Raw genomic sequence first — 19459 nt, 5'->3', positions numbered from 1 at the left:
CCTGCACCCATGTGGGAGACCCAGAAGAAGCTCCTGGCTCCTGGCTTGGGCCTGGCCCAGCTCCAGCCATTGCAGCCATTTGGGGAGTGAACCAGCGGATGGAAGGTCTCTGTATCTCTCCCTCTCTCTCTGTAACTCTCTCTTTCAAATAAAATAAATCTTAAGAAAGAAAAGAAAGAAAGAAAGAAAGAAAGAAAGAAAGAAAGAAAGAAAGAAAGAAAGAAAGAAAGAAAGAAAGAAAGAAAGAAAGAAAGAAAGAAGCAGTTGATCCCAGAGGCCTTGCCCATGGTCCGGGCGGGCAGACACGCAGATGGCCCCTCCGCCTTCGCTGCTGCAGCCCCTGCCCTGGAGGCCTGCGAGCTCGCTCTGTCTGCAGCTTGGGGGGAGGGTGGGAAAGGAGAGGACCCCTACTGCCCCCTGGGGTGACCCAAAACGTGGCTCAGGGCTTCTGACTTTGAAATGTTGGACGCCGCCTTCAGTGGAGACCGCTCCCTTCCCCCACACGCAGCCACACTGTTTCTTTTCCTCAGAGGCACCAAGTTCACGTCCACCTCTCTTTGAAATGTCCTTTCCCAGGTCATCACCCCTGGGCTCCTTCCTGCAAATCTCCACTCAGGCAACCTCAGACGCCTTCCCTGAGCTCCTCACTGGGCCTGGGCAGGGGCTGGAGCTGGCAGAGTTCCCTGGGACTCAGCGAGCTGGCGACAGCTCCAGAAAGCAGGCCCCCGTGCACCCAGCTCTGACCGCAGTCGAGGAGCGGGAAGTCCCGAGGCAGTAAGCAGAACAGACCTCGTGATCGGGGGCCCAGAGCCCCAAGCTCAGATCCACCTTGCGCCTGGCTGGACGCTTCTGCCCTGGCTAGGATGCCCAGATCCAGAAAGCAGAGTTGGGGAAACAAGGACTCCCAATAAAAACTGAATTAGAATTTGTTTTCAACGTGACTGCGTGCCAAGTATTACATATAATATATTTAAATATTTATTCCTCAAGTGTAGCCAGGCATGCGGTGTTTAATCTGGCAATCCCAGCCTGGCTGCTGTGCGGGGAGGACAGGAGAGGAGCCACCACCCCGCCCTGCAGTCTCTGAGTCACGTGGACGCCAGCTAACTGACTCTCCGCCTGAACCTCGGCTACAGAGCGTCCAGGAGGCATGGGACGTGGATCCCCAGTCCTAATGATGTAGGCAGGCACACAGGATAAAACCCATCAGGGGGCCTGCACTGTGGCGCAGCAGGGTAACGCCCCGGCCTGAAGCGCCGGCATCCCACATGGGTGCCGGTTCTAGTCCCGGCTGCTCCTCTTCCAATCCAGCTCTCTGCTATGGCCTGGGAAAGCAGTGGAAGATGGCCCAAGTCCTTGGGCCCCTGCACCTGTGTGGAAGACCTGGAAGAAGCTCCTGGCTCCTGCCTGAGGACTGACACAGCTCCAGCCATTGCGGCCAATTGGGGAGTGAACCATCGGATGGAAGACCTCTCTCTCTCTCTCTCTCTCTCTCTCTCTCTCTCCCTCTCCTCTCTCTGTGTAACTCTGACTTTCAAATAAATAAACAAATAAATCTTTTTTTAAAAAAAACTGATCAGGTTTCTGAGCTGGAAGACCACGCCTGCACCACGCCACTGTGTGACCTTAGGCCCCGACCTGATCACACCTGTGTGCCCACCTGCCAACCACTCCCCTTTGAAAGTGGATTAAAGGCCTGGGACATGGTGGGCCCAGCCCGTTTTCTTTTTTTGGCCTTTTGCCAGTGTGGGCCCGCGCTGCCCAGTGCCTCCAGGGCGTGTGGCCTTCGGGGCCCCGCCCCATGCTTCCTGGCCTGCAAGCTCCCCCACAGGGCTGGCTCCTGGTGCTCGGTATGAACCAGATTTCCCTCTCTCCTACAGACAGGGCCCTCACCCTCCTATGCACTTCTCTCACTGAATGAAAGCTTAAAACACATCATGCTGCCTCATTCATCTATGCCGGTATTCAGAATTCTCTGAATATTAGGCAAGAACCCACACGGGCTGATTAATACTGGGAATTTATTAATAAGCACATGGTGATACCGTATGGCACCCCAAGTTCTGGTTTCATATGGTGACCCAGATGGGACTTTATGGGAACTTGAAGGGGGCCATTCCAATATCATATTTTAGGGGCCAGTTCCGATATCAATGTGGCACCCCAGATGGGACTTTTAGGGGGTCAGCCTCTGGTTTCACTAAGGCTCTGTAACATCCAAACACACACCACCCAAGCTTGCACAAATTCCTGCTGCTCGGGGTGCTGCATCCTACCCACACGGAGCACACTTCCGATCCGGCTTCCACTGGTGCACCCTGGGAGACAGCAGGTGATGGCTCAAGTGCTCCCTGTCACCCACGTGGGAGACCCAAGGCAGTGCCAGGATCCTGGCTCCAGCCTGGGCCAGTGCTGGCTATTGTAGGCCTTTGAGGAGTGAACCGGCTGATGGCAGATCTCTCTCTCTCTTTCCCTCCCCCTCTCTCTCCCCTGTCTTTCTCTCCCTCTCTCTCTGTCTTGCTTTTATTAAAAACAGTATATATTCTTATCTGGCAGCTGCTCCATGCCAGGCACTGGGCAAGGCACTGGGGACCCTAAAGAAGACAGGCACAGAGCAGAGACAGCACAGAGCAGAGACGGCACAGAGCAGAGACGGGCACGGAGCAGAGACGGCACAGAGCAGAGACGGCACAGAGCAGAGACGGCACAGAGCAGAGACGGCACAGAGCAGAGACGGGCACGGAGCAGAGACGGCACAGAGCAGAGACGGGCACGGAGCAGAGACGGCACAGAGCAGAGACGGGCACGGAGCAGAGACGGCACAGAGCAGAGACGGGCACGGAGCAGAGACGGCACAGAGCAGAGACGGCACAGAGCAGAGACGGCACAGAGCAGAGACGGCACGGAGCAGAGACGGCACAGAGCAGAGACGGCACGGAGCAGAGACGGCACAGAGCAGAGACGGGCACGGAGCAGAGACGGCACAGAGCAGAGACGGGCACGGAGCAGAGACGGCACAGAGCAGAGACGGGCACGGAGCAGAGACGGCACAGAGCAGAGACGGCACAGAGCAGAGACGGGCACGGAGCAGAGACGGCACAGAGCAGAGACGGCACAGAGCAGAGACGGCACAGAGCAGAGATGGCACGGAGCAGAGACGGCACAGAGCAGAGACGGCACAGAGCAGAGACGGCACAGAGCAGAGACGGGCACGGAGCAGAGACGGCACAGAGCAGAGACGGCACAGAGCAGAGACGGCACAGAGCAGAGACGGGCATGGAGCAGCTTCCTCAGGCCTTCCTGGGCAGGTGGAATCATCCAAGAGACTCAGGGGAAAGCCATCGGGGCGGGGGGTCCCTTCTAGAACATGGACAGCACAGGAGAGGCCCCTTAACCCAGACATGAAGCTCAGGGAAGGCCATCCGAGCCATGTGGCCCAGAGCTACAGAACTACAGGATGGGCAGGGGAGGGGCCCCGGGGCCCCTGACTAAAGGAGTGGAAGCCAGGGAAGGCCTGTAGCTCCTCAGGGCTCCTGGGCCCGTTTGCATGGGAAGGAACAAGGCTGGGGCGTAGATCACAGGCTGCGGGGTCAACCTGCACCAGCTTTGCAGACGGCGGGCCTGCCTGGGGATGCCAGAGAATTCCAAGGCATGTCCGCTGACCACGGGCGCAGCCTGCAGCGGGCGGTGCTGTCCCCCGGCCTGCTCCCTGAGGAACTCAAAGGGACATGGCTGCTGCGATGAGTGGCCACAGAACGACTCACAGCTAGGGGAGGCAACCTGTCCCCCAGCTACAGGGCCAGTGCAGGTGACCAGGAAAGCAATGGCCCTGCTGGACCGGCCAGAGCACCCAGTGGAGCAGCCGCCATTGTGGCAGGGAGGCGGGCACCTGCGGAGAAGCTACCAGAGCTAAGGATGAGTCACCTGGGACTTCCAGGAGGCTGGGGGTGGGGCTGCCAGATGTCAAAGGCTCTGGGCGGAAAACAAGACTCAGACAAAGCAGAGTAACACAGTTGCCCTACAGAGCCAAAATGGCACTGCAAGACGGAGAAGAAGGGGTGAGGAAGGCCTCCTCCCCCTCTGCCGGGCCCCTAGGGAACAAGACAGAGAATGAGTAAGCAGCCGGGGCACCTCGGGCACCAGGCGGTGTGACCGTGACCCCGCCGGGCACGGAGGAGGGAGGCAGGCTGAGGAGTGGGCTTTCCCAGACTTCTTCTTTCTTTCTTTTTTTTTTTTTTTTTTTTTTTTTTTTGACAGGCAGAGTGGACAGTGAGAGAGAGAGAGAGAGAGAGAGAGAAAGGTCTTCCTTTTGCCGTTGGTTCACCCTCTAATGGCCGCTGTGGCCAGCGCACTGCGCTGATCCAAAGGCAGGAGCCAGGTGCTTCTCCTGGTGTCCCATGGGGTGCAGGGCCCAAGGACTTGGGCCATCCTCCACTGCACTTCCCGGGCCATAGCAGAGAGCTGGCCTGGAAGAGGGGCAACCGGGACAGAATCCGGCGCCCCGACCGGGACTAGAACCCGGTGTGCCGGCGCCGCAAGGCGGAGGATTAGCCTAGTGAGCCGCGGCACCGGCCTCCCAGCCTTCTTCCCAGCCTTCCCACACGCTCAGCCCAGCTCTCTGGGGAGGAAGTCATTGTCTCCTCCTTCCAACACGGGTTTATTGAGCACCTACTGTGTGCGTGGCATTGTTCTAAGCCCTAGAGAGACAATAACAGATGACAAAGTCCCTGCTTTCATGACGTGAAAAGCACAGAAACTGAGAATTGAAGAGTAAACTAACCAGTGATATAAACACACGATACATACATTCACGTGGCGGGGGTGGGGGGTGGTGTCGGCAACTGCTGGGGTGCTAAGGAAGGCTGTCTGGGCAGAGAGAAGGAGGGGCACAAGTCATGGAAAGATCTAGAAAAGCAAGTCCAGTGCAGAGGGGCAAAGGCCCTGAGGCAGGAACGTGCATGGCTGCCTCTACTCTGCCCTGCCCTCTTCCCTCAACCCAGGGAAAGTCGCTGAGCAGGCAGAGATAGGAGAGCGGGAAGGGCGGCAGGTAATCGGAGAGGGCAGAGGTTGGAGATGTGAGGGCTGCAGCCAGGACGTCAGCAGCAGCTCCTGGCACATCCCAGAACCGTCCACAGATCCATGGCTGCGGCTGCGGCTGCCCGTGCCTGTTAGCAAAGAGTGTGGATTCCTATTCCGCCTCCTTTCCTAAGGGCGGTTCTGTGCCTCTTTTCCTAAGAGCGCCCACCACCCAGTGCAGGACCTGGGCGTCAGGCCACGGTGGACAGGGCACAACCAGGGCCCCCTCGTCCAGGCCAGAAGCTTTGCCCTGCGGCCAGTGGGGCATCTGAGCAGGAGACACTGGGGCCTGGGCCCACTCCCCCGGGCAGGCTCCCAGGCTGTGCCCTCGGTGTGTCCTCCGTCTTCCCCACCCCTACTCTTCTCCCTGAGCTGGTCGGTCAGCCACACAAAAGGCCCACTGTGCGAACCCACATGACAGACCCACTAGGTGAACACACTAGAGGCCCTGTGGAGAGCAAGCAAAACTAGACCCCTAGGCGAGAGGAGCGAGGACTTGGTGGGGGGGGGGGGTGACTGTAGTCTTAGGTGGTGCCAGCACAAGCCCGGGAGCCCGGGAGCAGGGAGCTGCTGATAACGGGGCCATCCAGCCGCTCAGCTCCACGCTCGGACCTTTGGGCTCCTGCACTTTGTCCATCGTCTGGGACAGCTCTGAGTTCTTGTCGCGGCTCCTGGAGCCATTCCAGCTCTGGCTGCGCAGCCCGTGGTTCTCGGCCAAGCTCCTCACCCATGCGCACAGGGAGAATGTGGTGGCTGCTCTGAGCCGGCCCAGAGGACACCCTGACAGGGCGGTGGGCGCAGGCCCAGGCGAGGTCGCCTGGCTGCAGCAGCACTGCAGCTGCCTCTGGACCTGGGCCACAGCCCGGGAGATCGAAGGGACGGGGCAGCAGCGGGACGGAGGCACAGGCTCCAGCGGCACACGGAGCGGACTCTCCAAGGCTGCAGCATGACGCGGCACAATTGTCCTGAGTCAGCGGTTTCACCAGCCCGCTCTGCACCCTCGCCTCCCTCCATCCTTCTCCTGACCTTGGCCCTGGCCTTTGCCTCCTGCCTGGAGTGCTCCTCTTGACTCAGCAGGTCCTTGTTGAGAGCAGATTAGCTTCAAAGGGCACCTTGACCCCAGCCCAGAGACCCCCTCACTCTTCCGTCCCTCCGGCAGGGGGGGCCCTGAGATGGGGGCTGGAGTCAGGGACAGTCACTGCCCAATTCCAGGCTGACCTTGGCCTCTGGCCTCTCAGCCACCTGGGGGGCAGTCAGTGCCTCCTGCTCTTTCTAGATCCGAGGGGCTGGCTCCCGGAGCAGGGCAGGACCTGGGCCCCTACTTCTTCAGGAAGGGGCAGATCAGGGCATCTGGCTAGGTTTGGCTCTGTCCCCCAAGGGCAGGCTCACAGCCAGAGCCAAAGGCTGTCAGAGGCAAGCAGGCTGCAATAAGCCATTGTCCACCCAGCTGTGTGATGGCCCTGGGTGCTCGCATCTCTCCCAAGTCCCCTGCTCTGGCTGCTGCTCGTCACCATGGAGTCCAAACCCAGCTACAGGGCTCACACGACAGATGTGACTGTGCTGTGCCAGCAGCCCTGGCTCCTGAGGCCTGGAGTGGCCCCTGTTCTGTTTTCTGCCCACATCTGTGATGCCGTCCCTGGGGGCCCGGGCAGCCAGAGCAGCGCCAGCCCTGCCCTAGCCCAGGCCTGTCCAGACTTCCCTCTGCGTTGCTTTAGGGAAGCTGACCACCAGGAAGGGCTGTTAGGAGAGAGTGTGTCTGCCCAGACCCCGTCCTCCCGCAGCCCAGCCACCTGTCTCTCCAGAGGCCCGGCGTGCCATGACCTGTGCCTAGCCCGGAGCCACTGCCACTGTCCCCTCAGCATGGGACTCCTAGAAGGAGAAAAAGACTCCAGGTGAACAAAAGACAAAATTCCATTTCCCAAGGGGTTAAGCCGCCACCTGCCATTAAGCCGCAACCTTTGGGGAGTGAACCAGCAGATGGAATATCTCGCGCTCGCGCTCTCTCCCTCTGCCTTTTAAATAAATAAATGCATTTTTAAATGTCGCTTCCCCACCAGGGGCGCCTCCCATGCCCCATCCCTGCAGCCCCCGGGGATGAGGTTTGTCAAAGGCCCAAGTAGGGCTGGGGAGGCCGGGCAGGGGGTTGGGGGCTGGAGACCCCTTGGGGTCCCAGGCATTCAGAAGACCTTGCCAGGACCCCAGAGATGCGCTGGCTTCCTGTGCCCTGGGCCCCCTGATGGAAACCGCCAGAACCTTCCAGGAGGGGCCTCTGCCCAGCCCCGGGGAGGCTGCCGGAGCCCGCTCCCATGGCAGCCTCCCTCGCTCCTGTCCGAGCCATCCCCGGGACGGGGCTTTGTTTCTCTCCGACTCGGCTGCTCTTCCTCAGTGTCCCTCTCCCAGTCTCCCTCTGTCCCCTCCATCCCTGTCTTCCCATCTGAACCCAGGCTTCCGAATGTGGGTGGTTTCCTGACCTGCTCTGGGAACAATGAGTGAGATGCACACAGGTGCTGGGTCAATGTCCCCGGGGCTTTAAGGCCACACAGGCAGCCCAGCCCTGAGCTCAAAGCTGGGCCCCACGGGGCTGGAGAGGGCTCCCTGGAACAAGAGATCTGGTGGTGCTGGAGCCCGGGCAGACAGCACAGCTCAGCTGAGAGCAGAGCTCAAGACTTCAAGGGGGGCTGGCGCCATGGCTCACTTGGTTAATCCTCTGCCTGCGGCTCCTGCATCCCATTTGGGCGTCAGGTTCTAGTCCCGGTTGCTCCTCTTCCAGTCCAGCTCTCTGCTATGGCCCGGGAAGACAGTGGAAGATGACCCAAGTGCTTGGGCCCTGTACCCGCATGGGAGACCAGGAGGAAGCACCTGGCTCCTGGCTTCGGACTGGCATAGCTCCAGCCATAGCGGCCATTCAGGGAGTTATCCAACGGAAGGAAGACCTTTCTGTCTCTCTCACTGTCTAACTCTGTCAAAAAAAAAAAAAAAAAAAAAGACCTCAGGGGCCAGGGGAGGCCTGGGCTCGCCCACCCCCACCCCCACAGCCCCCCAGCAGCCTCACACACCTGCTGTGAAGGAGGCCGATCCCACCTTGCTCTCCACCAGACTCAGCCAACCTGCCCTGGACATGGGCAGTCAGGCCCGGGGATCAGGAACACTGAATGTGAGGGTGCTTGTTTTTCCCCACCTGGAGCCCCGCTGGGGCAGCCCTGCTCACCAAATGCTGTGCCGCGTCCTGAGAAGAAAGGGGAGGGGTGGTGGGTGAGGAGCAAGCTGGGGGACGGGGGGAGGCCGCACAGCCACCACCTCCCAGCAAAGGCCAGCCCCATGGAAGCCCAGCACTCAGCATCCCCAAACCCGGATCCTGCACCTCCAGCCTCCCAAACTGCTCCCAGCCTGTTCCCCTCCTGGTGTATGGCATCATCACCCTCCCACCTCACCCCTGCAGCCATCAGTGCTGTCCTGGTCAGTCCCACTGGCCATTCCCCTGATCCCCCACTTCCCTCCGCCACCACCCAGGGCCAGCCCTCTGCCTCTGAGGTCCCTGAGCTCTGTGTTCACAGTGGCCAGACAGATGCACTGACCTGCTGAGACCCGCAGCCCCACAGGCGGACAGCTGGCCGCTTCGCTCGGCGGCCCCGCCCAACCCTCCCAGCTCACAGCCTGAAGCTGGTGCCAACCCTACGGCTGCTCCGCGTTTCACTGTTCCCTGGGCTTGAAATATGAGTCTCCCCGAACTGGCCCGAGGCGCCCCTACCCACCAAGGTTCGCCCAGGGTCTGCAGCCCCTCCCCCGGCACCTTGCCGCCTTTGTCCTGGCCAAGCCGGCACCTGCTCCTGGGGCTCCTGGCAGGAGAGCGTGCAGCACTGAGCGATTGAAAGAAAGGAGGGAGACATTTTTAACGAAGACCAGGCCAGATTAGGCAATAGGGGAAAGGACAGTGATGACTCAAAGATTACTCAGATGTTCCTGGCCGGGGAGACAGAGGACTGTCACCACGTCCACAGCCATGGCTGCACGCTGGGCGGCATGCTGGGTCCGCCATGGAGAAATGCCCCTCCCCCGCCCAGCTTCCCAGGAGGTGGGGCTGGCCTCCCAGACAGAGTGCCTGCAAGGACACAGGGTCCCCGGCTAGCTAGCCACCACAGGGCATTGTCCTTGCTGTGTCAATAGATCTTAAAACTTACTATTTTATTGATTGTGGTAGAATACATATAACAAGCTTTTACTATCTTTTTTTTAAAGACTTATTGGTTTATTTGAAAGTCAGAGTTACACAGAGAGAAGGAGAGGCAGAGAAGAGAGAAAGGGGGAGAGAGAGAGAGAGAGAGAGAGAGAGAGGTCTTCCATCCACTGGTTCACTCCCCAATTGGTTGCAAGGGCTAGAGCTGCACCAATCTGAAGCCAGGAGCCAGGAGCCTGCTCCGGGTCTCCCCATGGGTGCAGGGGCCCAAGGACTTGCACCATCTTCTACTGCTTTCCCAGGCCATAGCAGAGAGCTGGATTGGAAGTGGAGCAGCCGGGTCTCAAACCGACGCCCATATGGGATGTTGGCACTGTAGGCCGCGGGCTTAACCTACTACACCATGTGCCGGCCCCCAAACTTTTACTATCTTAGCCACTCCTAGGGTACCGTTCCATGGCATGAAATACTCATATTGTTGTGCAATTGTCACTGTCACCCTCCCCAGACTTCTCCATCATGTAAAACTGAAACTTTGGGACCATTAGGTGGCCCCCCCCCCAAGCCTGCCCCAACCCTACCCTGCTCCCCTGGGGCGTGACAGCCATTTGTAAAAACAATGTCTTCTTTATTAAGTATGTGCTTGACCTAAAGCTGGAGGGAAGAGCTCGAATGAGGAATGGAAACTAAGAAAACTATCTCAATAGACAGTGCGACGCAGTGAGGTTGAACTTGACAATCCGATAGGAGGACATCAGCTGCATGCCAAGCAGCTGGCAATTTTTCACAAGAAAATGACCCAAGGGCTTTGGTCAGCCCGCAGGTTCACCATGTGCCACAGGGCAAGACAACCACCAGGCGGGACTGCAGCCCTCACCCCAACCCCCGGGGCACACAGAGGCATCGGGATCTTCTGCCTCTCTGTCTGAGGCCTGGGACATCGCTTATGAGTGTGGACAGCTCTTGAACAAGTCCCAGTGCCCTCCAATTGGCCAGAGGCCCCCACCTTTGTCTGTGAACCCCCTGCCTCCTGTCTCGAGACCCAGAGATCCCTGTGTCCACACCGCCTGAGACCAGACTTCCGTCCATGGGGCTCCCCGCAAATCACACGTTGTGCAACCTGGGATCCGTCCTCTCTCTTCCATCTCCCCGCATCCCCTGCCCTCCGGGAGCTACTCTCCATCGCCAGCAGAGCCGGCGTGCTCAGGCCAGCGTGCGGCTTCCCATGTGGTGTAGGGGGGTCTGCAAAACCCAGGGGCCTTCAGGCATCACTGGAGGTTGCAGATTCCTGTGGGGGGAGGAGAGAGAGAAAGAGGGAGAGAGAGAGGAGAGAGAGAGAGACGGGAGATGTAGCCACTGCCGCTCCCACCAAGGCTGCTCCTGGCAGAGAGGAAAAAAGACCACTAAGCTCTCTCCAGAGAGGAAAGTGGAGCACGGAGGGCAGGAAGGAGGCGGCAGGAGACACGCTGGCTCTAGAAAGTGGTTTCTAATGCCTCAGGGACTCAGCCCACCGAGGGGGTGAGCCTCGGGCCCCTGGAGCAGGACGATGCCCAGGGCAACGCGGCAGACCGGCCAGGTGGCAGTGGTCCCAGCTTTCTCTCCCTTCCGAGCATCCCACCGTCAAGAAAGCTCATGCTTTGAAATATTCTACTAAATGAATTGTGCTTATTCCAAACACCAGTGATCCCATTCTCGTAGCTGAAACCTAGCCATGAGGCCAGTGTTGTGGTGCCATAAGATAAGCCACCACTTGCAATGCTAGCAACCTGTATCGGAGTGCTGGTTCGAGTCCCAGCTGCTCCGCTTCTGATCCAGCTCCCTGCTAATGGCCTGGGAGAGCAGCAGAAGATGGTCCTAGTGTTTGGGCCCCTGCACTCATGTGGGAGACCCAGATGGAATTCCAGGCCCCTGGTTTCAGCCTGGCTCAGTCCAGGCTGTTGCAGCCATTTGGAGAGTGAATCAGAAGATGGAAGATTTTCTCTGTCCATAATCCTGCCCTGCAAATAAATATCAAAAAGAAAAAGAAAACCTATATACTATCAATCATTTCATGCTTACCCGGACTTGAAGCCCACCCCACTGAGACAAGAAGACTTTTTTAAAAAGAGATTTGTTTACTTTGCTTGAAAGGCAGAGTGATAGAGAGAGGGAGGGACAGAGAGAGAGAGAGAGAGATCTTCCATCCACGCCAGGGTTGGGCCAGGCTGAAGGCAGGAATAGGGAACTCCATCTGGATCTCCCACATGGGCCATTCTCTGCTGCTTTCCCAGGCACATTAGCAAGGAGCTGGATCGGAAGTGGAGCAGCTGGGACTCCAACTGGCACCCATCTGGGATGCCGGCACTGCAGGCGGCAGCTTTACCCGCTGTGCAACAATGCCGGCTCCCTAGAAGGCTTCCTAAGAAGCAAAGATTGTGCCAGAGCTGGGGTTCCAGGAACAGCTTGGGGTTCCATGAGCAGACAAGGAGGGTCTTTAGAGCAGAGAAAGACTTGGAGACAAAACATGAGCTCCGGGATAAGCACTGAGCTGGCTCTGGAGGTAGGAGGATGCAGGGGCCTTGTGAGCTTAATAGGGCCCTGCAGGGATCTGGCCGGGAAACAGCACTAGCAGTAAGGCCTTGTGCGGCCGGGCTTGTGGTGCACGGGTTAACCCGCCACTGTGACACCAGATCCCATATCAATTCCCGGCCATGGCCTGGCCTAGCCCCCACTGAGCGGTCATCCGGGGAGTGAACCAGCAGATCGAAGATTTCTCCCTCTCTCTCTTCTCTCTCCCTCTCTCTCTCTAGCTCTACTTTTTCAAATACATAAATAAATTCTTTAAAAAAGTAAAAGGTAATACTTCCTGTTTATCAAAAAAAAAAAAAAAAAACACCCTAAAGAAATTCCCAGGGCAAGTACACCTGGAACATATTTGAAAGACAGTTAGTATCCAGAATATAGAAAGAATTCTCATGATCAATAAGAAAAAGACGCAGGGTATGTGCAAAGCAAACAGGATGCCACACACAAGGAGCGGAAGCACAGGTCCGACAAGGGGAGAAACACACGTCACGATCCCCAAGTCGGCCCAGTTTTTTACACTGGACAATAGTAAGTGCTGGTGAGGACACTCTCATCCGCTGCAGGTGGGGGCAGGGATCAGTCCGATCACTCGGGAAAGCCACTTGACATTTGGATACCCTTGAACTTTTGCCTACTTCTGAACCTTATACCCTTGACTCAGCAATCCACGCCAGTAGATTCCCTATTTCTCGAATTGTGGTGAAGGGCTGGTTTTGTTTTTCATTTTCAATCGGTTGAGAGAACAATGCTTTTGTGAAGTACAGGCAAAATGAATTACTAAAAATTGAAATAAAAAAATGATGCAAGCCCTGATATTTTACTATTAGATTCAACAGACATCAAACTACTTATGCCTACCAAGGAGACATGTACAAAATGTTCCTGACAAATTGTTTTGTAACAGCGAAAAACAAGAAGTAACTCAAGTGTCCAGTAACGGGAGATTAGAGAAATAAACTGTGGTATAATCACGTGATGGACTAATGCCGAGCTGTGAAAACACATGCATTCCTGCTCCATGCAACACCAACACAGTCTCAAACATATCTAGCAGGAAAAAAAAAAAAAAAAAACAAGCCTCAGAAGACTGCCATACCTTAAAAAGGAAAAAAAAAAACCTTTTTAAGGTTAATATGTACGAAATGCACTCATTCAGTTGTACAATTCAACGACCAACACCACCATCTCATTTCAGCGGATTCCCATGACGGCGCGGGTGTTTGAAGTCCAGGTCCCCGCCTTGCACAAAGACAAGCATTCTAAGTGCACACATGCATCAAGTGCAAAAAGTGGAGACAAAATTGTGAACACACGAACGTGTGTGAGGGTGGGCTGCTCCACCCTGAGAAACCCCCAGAGTGGCCGGTGAGCTGGAGCATGGCGGGAAGGAAGGCGGGGTTGGGGACAGAAGTGGAGGAGACTGCTCCTGGCCTCCAGGTGCGGAGCCCCCTGGGAATTTCATGGCACCTCCGCAAGTTCCCCGCGGAGCTCAGTGTCCACAAGTTCACAGCAGCCTTCTGCCTTAGGTCCTGGATGGAGTGGGTGCATCCCAGGAAAGGGGGTGTTTTGATTGACAAGTAGGAGGATAGAATTAAGTAAGGGGGCTTCGCGACATCCAGCCCAGCAGACCTCAATGCCCGCCTATGTCGCCCACACCATTATCACCCCAAAATAAGCCTCCTGCCTCTCTCAGTCACCCCCAATTCCCACCCGCAGCCTCTGGCAGCCGCTCCTGCGTCTGGTCCCCGAGGTCGGACTCTTCTGGACGTTCCCGGGAGCACGCAGCGCGCAGTCTTTGGGGTCTGGCTTCTTTTACGTGCCGGAACTTTTGGGGGTTCATCCCCACGGAGGTTGGCCGCAATGCGCCGACAGCAGACAGCCTAAACAGAACAGAGTCTCCCTGAGAATCCGGCGCCCGTCTTGAGCTGCGGTTCCCAGCCCCGGTGGGCGGCGACTGGGGAAAGCCCTGAAACACGCGAGCTGACACCGGGACGTTGGGGACACCTGTCCGGGGCTGGAGAGGGCCTCTACAAGAGAATCCGGGCTCAGATGGGCAGGCCGCGGCCACGCACAGAGGCCGCTTTTGGGGGTATGCGTGTTCTTCTGAGCCGTAACCGAAATTTCAGCCAAGTTCACGTGCCAGCCACATAAGAAAAAGCCTTGTTCGATATGAAAGCCGGCCCCCAGGGCCTCATGGTTCCACCGGCAGAACGCGGGGTCCGGGTTCCGGGGGCCCAGGCTCCCCTGCCGCCGGCTGCCTCCGCACAGCGCAGCGCAGGTGCAGCTTCTTCCCCGCAAGAAGGCGAGGCTCCTGCCCGGCTGTCTGCCCGGCCTGCGGCACCCACCTCCCCTGTCTCCGAGCCCCCTCGACCACCCCTAGACTGTGGGTGCAGGGAGCCGGGCCCTGGTCAGCTCAGCGTTGGGTCCCCGTGTGCAGGGCGTGTGTGTCCTGGACCTCTGAATTCATTAGCGCAGCATAGCATCTGGTTAGGTGGACCGGACAGATGCCATCACAGAACAAAACTCCATGGTGCGCCTGTCGGAGACCCCTGGGGTGAAGGTATGATTTCGGGGAGATAATTTGATTGAAAATAGTTACCAGAGCCTCCAGGGCTCCCTCAAAGTGCGCTGGGGTCCAGAATCCCAGCTGGAGGCAGCTGGGTTGGGCGAGGCTTACTCTGCAAAGCCAGGGTGGCCCGTTCGGCTGGCCGGGTGACCTCCAGGGCCCAGGGGCTTTCATGGCAGTCACCCACGTCATCCCCCAGACCCCAGACAGGTCGTCTCTTGCCCACCAGAGAAGCCGCTGGGCCAGAACTGAGAGCCCAGAGAAGTCTGGCCTGGAGGCCTGGGCCAGGAGCCTGTGTCCAGCTGCAGTCTGGCAACCCTCCTCCGCGGGGCCCAGCCAGCACCCAGCCTCGGAGCCTGTGAAACGGCCAGCGCCACGGAGGAGCGGAGTTATAATTTTACTTAATTAAAACATTTTTTTTTTTTTTTTTGACAGGCAGAGTGGACAGTGAGAGAGAGAGACAGAGAGAGAAAGGTCTTCCTTTGCCGTTGGTTCACCCTCCAATGGCCGCCGCTGCAGCTGGCGCACCACGCTGATCCTGGCAGGAGCCAGGAGCCAGGTGCTTTTCCTGGTCTCCCATGGGGTGCAGGGCCCAAGCACCTGGGCCATCCTCCACTGCACTCCCTGGCCATAGCAGAGAGCTGGCCTGGAAGAGGGGCAACCGGGACAGAATCCGGCGCCCCAACCGGGACTAGAACCCGGTGTGCCGGCGCCGCAAGGTGGAGGATTAGCCTATTGAGCCACGGCGCCGGCTCTAATTAAAACATTTTTGAAATTTGTTTTTACTTATTTGAAAGGCAGAGAGACAGAGAGCGAGCAAGCAAGCGCTCATTCTCTGGTTCATTCCCCAAATGCCTGCAAGAACCTCTGAAATCAGGAGGCTGGAACTCAATCGGGTCTCCCACGTGGGAGGCAGGGACCCAGTACTTGAGCCATCACCTGCCACCTCCCAGGGTGCACACTGGCAGGAAGCTGGATCAGAAGCCAAGTAGCCGGGGCTTGAACCTAGGCTGTGCTATGGGATGCGGGCGGCCCAGGCGGCATCTCTGTGTAAAACATCCATCTCTGATTTTAGTTAACTTAAATGGATATAAATTTAAAAATGGAAGCAGTGTAAAATGTTCTCCCATTAAACACAACTTTATTACTTGGTAGCACATTTTACAATACCGAAAATTAGCACTAGAACTGAGATGTGTGAAACGCACATCAGATTGTAATACTTAGCGCACCAGAAATGCTAAATAATATCAAAATAATAATTTTGACATTGATTAAATGTTGAAATTATACTACTTTGGATATATTGGGTTAAATAAAATGTTAAAATGTTACTTGTTTTTAGTTTTTTTTTTAAATTTATTTGTATGTATGTATGTATTTATTTGAAAGGCAGAGTTACAGTGAGAGGGAGAGATGTAGACCTTCTATCCACTGGTTCATTCCCCAGATGGCCACAGTGGCCTGGGAAAAAGTCAGGAGCTTCACCTGGGTCTCCTACAGGGGCCCAAGCACTTGGGCATCCTCCGCTGCTTTCTCAGGCGCATCCGCAGGAAGCTGGATCCGAAGAGGAGGAGGCACTCAAACCGGCACTCATATGGGATGCTGGCACTGCAGCCAGTGGCTTCACCCACTCTGCCATTATGCAGGCCCCCCTTTTTATTTTTTCTAGAGAGCTACTAGGAACTACATAATTATTCATGTGGCTGGCTCTCGTTCTATTTATTTTGGATAGACATTTCCACCACCACAGAAAATCCACCGACAGCGCTAGGGCCAATTGTTTAAACGTGCTCACCCACCTCTGCAGGCATCCGGGTCATTTCCACTTCCTGGGAGTCCTCAGAGGCTGAGCCCTGCCCTCCTCCTGTCCCCTTCAGTGTGTGCCATCTTCTCCCCTTAGCACCTGCTGGGCATGCCAGCCCTAAACCCTGAGCTTTGAGAGCTAATTTTTTCACTCCAATGTTCATACTAAAAGCAATAATCTTATACTTCTCTCTCAGTCCAGTGCCTTGCATATGGTATTATATAATACATATTATATAATGTATATGAATAATAGCTTGGGCTTTGTGGCACGTCACTGACCAGCCAGCCAGTCTAAAGGATCTGTCTTCTACCCACCACCCGGAAGGGAGGACGGATGGGAATGCTGGCAGCCTTGTACACATGAGAACTGACGCTCAGGAAGGTTCTTTTGCTTACGTCATAAGGCTTCCCGGCGTGGCTTCAATCTCTCTGGCACCAGGGCAGGCGTTTGGCACAGCAGTTTAGATGCCACCCACCCAGTTTAGATGCGGCATCCCATATTAGCACTGGTTCAAGCCCCGGCTACTCCATTTCCTGCTCCTGCTAATGTGCCTGAGAGAGCAGCAGAAGATGGCCCAAGATGGCTTCTGGCTTCAGTCTGGCCCAGCCCTGACTGTTGCGGCAATTTAGGGAGTGAACGAGCAGATGGAAGATCTCACTCTGTCTCTCCCTCTCTCTCTGTAACTCTGCCTTTAAAATAAAGAAATGGGGACCAGCGCTGTGGCGTAGTGGGTAAAGCAGCCACCCATAGTGCCAGCATCCCATATGGGCACCAGTTCAAGTCCGGGCTGCTCCACTTCCTATCCAGCTCTGCTATGGCCTGGGAAGGCAGTGGAGGATGGCCCAAGTCCTTGGGTCTCTGCACCCACGTGGGAGTCCCAGAAGAATCTCCCGGCTGCCGGCTTCAATCAGTGCAGCTCCAGCCATTGCGGCCGATTGGGGAGTGAACCAGTGGATAGAAGATCTCTTTCTGCCTCTCTGTAACTCTGCCTTTCAAATAAGTAAATCAGTCTTTAAAAATAAATAAATAAACAAGAAATGAATCTTTAAAAAAAAAAAAAAAAAAGATGGCTCTTGAGACACCGGCACTCCATAGCCAAATGTCTGGGTTCAAGTTCTAGTTCCACATCAGATTCCAGCTTCCTGCTACTGTGTACCCTAGGAAGCAGCAGGTGACGGCTGAAGTACTCATGTCCCTGTAAGGACTTGGGAGGCCATGGGAGACCTGGATTGAGTTCCTGGCTCCTGGCTTTTCCCTGGCTCAACCTTAGCTGTTGTAGGCATTTGGTGGGTGAACCATAGATGAAAGATCTCTCTCTCTCTCTCTCTCTGCCTTTCAAATAAATAAGTAAATTTTTAAAAAAATATTTTTAAAAATTTTAAAAAATAGCACTGCTAATCCACTGCTGTTTCCCCTACACTTGGCTTTTGTGCCCACATGAGAAGGCAGTTAAATGCAGAAAGGAGAGGTTAGCAGGGTTGGGAAGAGTAGGGCTGTTTCATGGTAGACGCAGGACCTGAGCTGGGCTTTGAGGAACAGGTAGGTTTTAGCAAAGCAAAGCGCTGCATGCGGGCGGGCCTTGGGTGACAGAAGCATGGCTCCTCCAAAAGCCAATCGATAAACAGATTTATTGATGACTAGAACATGTTGGAATTAAACATTTGGGCCTTTTTTTTTTTTTTTTTGGAACAGCTTTATTGAGATATAATTCATGAGGACTGTGCTGTGGTGCAGTGGGTTGAGGCCCTGGCCTGCAGCGCCAGCATTCCATATGGGCACTGGCTCGAGTCCCAGCTGCTCCTCTTCTGATCCAGCTCTCTGATGTGGCCTGGGAAAGCAGTAGAGGATGGCCCAAGTCCTTGGGCCCTGCACCCACAAGGGAGACCCAGAGGAAGCTCTTGGCTCCTGGCTTTGGATCAGCGCAGCTCCAACCATTGTGACCATCTGGGGAATGAACCAGCAGATGGAAGACCTCTCTCTCTCTCTCTCTCTCTCTCTCTCTCTTCTCTGCCTCTCCTTCTCTGTGTAACTCTTTCAAGTAAATAAATAAATCTTTTTTTAAAAAAAGAGATATAATTCATATGCCATAAAAATCTCTTTTGAAGTACACAATTGAGTGTTTTCTAATACAGGAACTTTTCTAAAAATTCATAGAAGGGGCTGGTGCTGTGGCGCAGCGGGTAAAGCTGCCGCCTGCAGTGCCGGCATCCCATATGGGCACTGGTTCTAGTCCCGGCTGCTCCTCTTCCAATCCAGCTCTCTGCTATGGCCTGGGAAAGCAGTAGAAGATGGCCCAAGTCTTTGGGCCTCTGCATTGCATGGGAGACCCAAAAGAAGCTCCTGGCTCCTGTCTTCAGATCCACGCAACTCCAGCCATTGCGGCCATTTGGGGAGTGAACCAGCAGGTGGAATACCTCTCTCTCTCTCTCTCTCTCCCTCTCTCTCTCTCTCTCTCTCTATTTCTATCTACCTGTAACTCTGCTTTTTTTTTATTTTTATTTTTTTTGACAGGCAGAGTGGACAGTGAGAGAGAGAGAGACAGAGAGAAAGGTCTTCCATCTGTAACTCTGCTTTACAAATAAATAAATAAATATTTTTAAAAAATCATAGAAAATGTGTATAATAAAAAAAACTATGCATGGGTTTCAAAAAATCTTTGCACCAAAATAAACATCCTTGAATTTCATTTTCCACCAATGTTTTGAAGTACCTTTGTATATTCATGGAGATGTGCAACCTTCTCTACTAATTCTTTTTTTTAAAGACTTTATTTATTTATTTATTTGACAGGTAGAGTTACAGACAGTGAGAGGGAGAGACAGAGAGAAAGGTCTTCCTTCCGTTGGTTCACTCCCCAAATGGCCGCTACGGCTGGAGCTACACCAATCCAAAGCCAGGAGTCAGGAGCTTCTTCTTGGTCTCCCACGCAGGTGCAGGCGCCCAAGCACTTGGACCATCCTCCACTGCAGAGAGCTGGACTGGAAGAGGAGCAACTGGGACTAGAACCCGGGGCCCATATGGGATGCCGGCGCTGCAGGCAGAGGATTAGCCAAGTGAGCCACGGCACCAGCCCATAATTCTAGAACATTCTTATCATTCCTCAAAGAAACCCCATACCCGTAGATAGTCAGGCCACAGTGTCCCTCCCCCAGGCCCTGCTCTACTGTCTGTCTCTAGGGATTGGTTTATTTGGGATATGTTATACAAATGGATTCACACAAAATGTGAACCTTTCGTGACTGACTTTATCCACTTACTATAATGTTCC

The sequence above is a fragment of the Oryctolagus cuniculus genome, chromosome 17 (assembly GCF_964237555.1).
Source record: "Oryctolagus cuniculus chromosome 17, mOryCun1.1, whole genome shotgun sequence".
NCBI lineage: Eukaryota > Metazoa > Chordata > Mammalia > Lagomorpha > Leporidae > Oryctolagus > Oryctolagus cuniculus.
This window is presented reverse-complemented; position numbering follows the sequence as displayed.